This window comes from Ambystoma mexicanum, chromosome 3p (genome assembly GCF_040938575.1).
Source record: "Ambystoma mexicanum isolate Mex_15411 chromosome 3p, UKY_AmexF1_1, whole genome shotgun sequence".
Classification (NCBI taxonomy): domain Eukaryota; kingdom Metazoa; phylum Chordata; class Amphibia; order Caudata; family Ambystomatidae; genus Ambystoma; species Ambystoma mexicanum.
This window is the reverse complement of record NC_090925.1, coordinates 768,094,933-768,099,692: the sequence shown is the minus strand read 5'-3', so window position 1 is coordinate 768,099,692 and position 4,760 is coordinate 768,094,933. Positions and strand designations below refer to the sequence as shown.

Sequence of the window (4,760 nt, the reverse complement as noted above, 5' to 3'; positions counted from 1 at the left end):
GCCATGCCTACAAAAAAGCCCAAACTGTTCGCATTGCTAATGCTTGTTGTATCAGTGTGCTCCGTCTTGTCGATGTTGCTGTCTGTCACAAACACACCTTGTACCCACCGACTTTCCTTATGTATTGCTGTTTGTGGTTGTTTTTATTAGTGCCTCTTTGATGGAAAATTGTATTTGAAAGGTTGCATTTCTTGATTTATGTAAGGAATCTGTGGCGGTATATGATGAGGATGTATCACTTTGTTGAAATTACTGTTCACGCTCTTTCTTGAATATAACATTTTGACAAAAAAAGTGTAGAACCTAATGGAGGAAGTCTTATGTGGTGTGTTGAAGCCCTTCAATCCGTAGGATGGGTGAAATGCACAAGGGTGGTTCATAAACTCATAGATGTGGCACCAGGGACTGTAAAGCTTCATATCTTGATTGGCTGGAGAACACCTGGACACAGTGGCGTACCGAGCGGGGGCTGAGGGAGGGCACACTGCCACCCCACATGCTCTTTTGAGAGCCTGACTGGGACTTTCGTCTGTGGGCCACCTCTCCTGTTCGGCACCTCAATGAAGGTGCCCAAACGGGAAAGGTGTCCCCCTGGCAGGACAATGTGTGCTGAGTAATTCCTGCTCAGCACAGTAATTGTCCTGGCAGCAGGACACCTTACTCTTTCCGAAGCCTCTGCCAGGATAATGTCCCAAGGAGCTCCAGGCAGCAGCAGAGGGGCTCGCAAGTTGCTCTGTGTCAAGAGCATTTCAATGTGAACCATTAGGCACTGATGGAAGGGAGGGTGGACTATTAGCAGGAACATTTGTCCATTTGGAAATGTGCATGGGAGGGAGTGATCAGGTGTGAGACGGTTGCATATTGCTGCAGGCTTTATGAAATAATGAGTATGGCTTTACCCAAGGGGGGTTTGTTAGGCTCACATTAATCTGCATGATGCTATTGTGACTTTGCATGCAGAATGGGGACAATAAAACTAAATCCATCCTCTTATTCCTCAACATATTTCTATAATGATGTATAGTTAAAGTTAATAATGAAAGGGTAGTTTCTTATGTAATGTGCTTTGCTTCCAAGGCATTGCTATAAAGTATTATGTAATGTGTGCAGGTTTACTAGGAAAACAACATCATTCCAAATTGAAGGAAAGGAATGGAAGATCAAACATTTCTCAAATTGTAAAACTACAAATGTGGTCTACATCATTGAATGTCTTTGCGGACTCAGATATGTTGGCCAGACCCAGAGGCAAGTCAACAAAAGAATTGGCGAACATCGCTCTAGGATTCGATGTCGAGTCCACACAGCACCACTAGTCTCGCACTTCATGGAGTATCAACATAGTGCGGATGATATATACTGGTGGATTGCAGATACAGTAGCCAACACCACCAATGCATCCAATGTGTTGAACAATAAGGAATCATGGTGGATTTTTAAACTTAAGGCTACTACTAAGCGTCTCAACGAGGCCATGCCAAATACCTTCAGATGACCGGTTAGTCCCTACCCCTTTCACTAAACTCGTGGGGGGACCCACCACTTCTTTTCCTTCACACAAATAGGACAGTCCACTATGTGGCTGTACTCGAGCAATATGCCAGGTGTGCTATCAACGCCTGACCGCACAAGTACACATCATGTCCTCGTATTGTTAGGTGCTTTACATGTTCTATAAAGTGGAGCACTAACTAGCAATCTGCTTCCTTATGTACCATTCGTGAAAATGTACACGCAATCATTTCATGCAAAGCAATTAATGTTATGCACAATAAGAGTTTATTTGCTAATGGGTTTCATCCTGTGCCAACCTTGTCTTTCCTGCATATGCCATGGTTCACTCCTATTTGGTATCACTTGTACATATATATATATATAAATATATATATATATACTGTATCATCATACGCACACCAATTGATGCTGAGCATATTTACTTTGAGTTTTGAAATGCTTGTGTCACTGTCTATTTTGTAAACAATCATCGCAGCAACAAACTGCCTTACTATTCAATCCATAAGAATCTACCAGTATATGGGGGATGTACATCTGTGCCCTCCGTAATCGCAACCAACATCTTCCCTATTCAATATTCCCATTCACAGCCCACACGATAGAAGCTCTGATTCCACCCCACTCCTTTAACGCCATATTACGCTTCGCATAAACTGTTCGGTTACCATGCCAACCCTTGGACCGACATGGTTCGCGCATGTGCAGGGGAACAGACACTTCTTACCTGCGCCTGCGCTGAGCGTACTTGCGACGCAGCTCTGACTGTCTCTGTTCCGACGCCGGCTCTCGTAGCCGACCTCCACAGCCCAAGAAAGCGATCGACTCACTTTTCGGACACATAGGTAAGAGCGCCCTGCAGGGCTTGCCACGAAGGAGCCGGGGGTTTACCGCCCCCGCCACGGAAGCTACCCGTGTCCTAAGCTCCTGTCTTCTCACGACAGCACGATCCAACCCAACACGGGCGGGCGCCTTCCGCCCCTTGCTTTCAGAAGTCTCATAGCATCAGATTTTTCTGAATCTCTTTAGAGCGTCTTCTTGATAAACTGTACCCTGGTTTCTCATTTCCAGGGTCCTGCAGCCACATTAAGGCGCGGCAAAATTCACACCCCATAATCCTGGGAGCCCTACCAATATGTGGACCACCGCCTGATTGCCTTTTACAAGCATCATTCATAAGGTCCTCGCACAACTGAACACAGCCAAGAATCTCCAAACGGCTGCAGGACTGTGCCAACAGGTACTTGTATGTCAACTGTTTTAGTCAAGCATTCCACTACACATTAGTGACTACCATTTATTTACTCATACATATATGCTTTCTGTGTTTTTTAAATATTTTTCCCAATACCCAAGTGCATCCAGCACACCAGTTACCTAGCGGCAGAAATCCCCTCCTACTGCTTGAAGAGGTCCGCCACTCATTTTTCCCAGTCCCCTGGTACCACCAACTGGAAGAAAACACCACTTTCTGATTACTGTCCAGGTCAGTAACCAAGTGCCAGTAAGCCAGTGGACAATGACATATTGTTCACTCACATGGTCTCAATTAGATTTTATTGCATGCCAGTATAACTAGCATCAGATTTGAACCTCCTAGACGAGCTCTACAATATTTTCTGAGCCCATATCCCTCTTTTTCTTTTCTTTCCTTTGTTTTCCATATAGGGGAGACCAAGTCAAGGCAAATGAAGAAGGCTTTCCGCCGAAACGTCACAGGACTACATCATTTTGAGGGCTTTATTCCCCCATTCCTGCTTCACAACTCGATCCGTTTTTAGTCGTTGACCAACGACTAGGTCCCTTTCCTTTAGGAGCCAGTAACAAATCTACCCAGTCTCAGAAAGAAAGAAAGTCTTTTCTCTGACACATGGTCTGGACTCCACACATCCCACATAGGTGTTTGCCTTGTGTTTAAATAATACACCATGTTTCGCTGCATCCATTGCACATCTAGGCAAATCATCGATTGTGCATTCATTTGCCTTGTTTGTTAATTTCCCTTAAGCATTTGCTATCTTTTCTTTGTTGCATTTGTTTAATAAGATGACTGTAATTTGATCCTTATGTACACCAGAAAACGAATTAGTTTCATGTTAGACTTAAATGCGGGAAAAAAATTCCCCCTGCATTCACTGACAATGGCTAAATAAAAAGCTACAGTGCACCTTTGAAGGGCTCCAAAGCTCATCTTTTTTGTATATGTATGACAGTTAGCTTAATGAAATAGCTTTTGCCATACTAAGCATGCTGAATAACTTAGCCTTGACCAAAATGTTTAGGTCAAGAGACTAAAAGTAAGTGGCAGGGCGCCATCCCTTTCGTTTCAAGTATCATTAGCTCTTAAGTCCTTCCACTTGTTCATGAGCTGACCCTCCAGTTACATAGATAAAGTATTATTTAAGCAGATGAAATGCAAAGGGAAACATTAATAAAAATCTATATAAACTAAAACTGTGAAGAAGTGCTCAGTTGCTTAAATTGTCCACATCCCAGTTTCACCATTTAACCAAAGTGTGTGATCCTGGGCAGACCATGTAATCAGACTGTGTCTTATCTGCAGCTCTGTAAGTGATTCACTTCAAAGCTTTAATATATCATGCTGTTATTATTTTTAAAAGCCTGACTTGCTCCATATATAACAATGCAATTTACGTATTTTGCACCAGAAAATTATTTGCCACTTGGCTTACTTATGACAACGTATTCTAAAGTCAGTTGCATGGCGCCTTCAAGTATCAAAGACTGAGGATGCTCCTTGCGATTTGCTTTCTGTGAAGTAATTTCTGTTGGTGCAATCCATATGCAAATGAGTTGATGTGTATGTATTTTGCCCCACAGCGCCTGGACAGAGCTCTAATAGATGAGTTCCCTGCATCTGTAATGATTCTGCCCTTTTTCATTTTTGTTGTGTTAAAATGCGAGATGCCACTAGTAATGTTACCAAAAAAATAGATTGGGGCAGGGGTGGGCGGTTTGTGGGCGCGAATGAGACAACCTGGAATTGCGTGCACTGCATTTGAGGGGAAAGTAGCAGGCGTTTCACGTGGCTGTCCCCCTCACCACTTCTTGCAATGCTGAATACTCCACTTGCAGGATAATATAGGGAGGCTTTTCATAAGATGTAACTGTCTTTTTTTTTTAACCTTTATTTTATTTTGCTTGACACTGCATAGAGGGGTCCGTAGGGGGTACATACATCAACTTTTACAAAGATCATACAAAAAACCATGTACTTGCAGTAATAT

General features: G+C 43.1%; 1 long non-coding RNA gene across 1 annotated transcript; it reads left to right on the top strand.

Annotated features, from left to right (window-relative positions):
* The first annotated feature begins 2,614 nt into the window (after positions 1-2,614).
* Positions 2,615-4,080, top strand: LOC138579601 (uncharacterized). Its single transcript, XR_011304092.1, has 3 exons — positions 2,615-2,752; positions 2,869-2,998; positions 3,181-4,080. It is a non-coding gene; the product is annotated as an uncharacterized lncRNA (long non-coding RNA).
* The last annotated feature ends 680 nt before the right edge of the window (positions 4,081-4,760 follow it).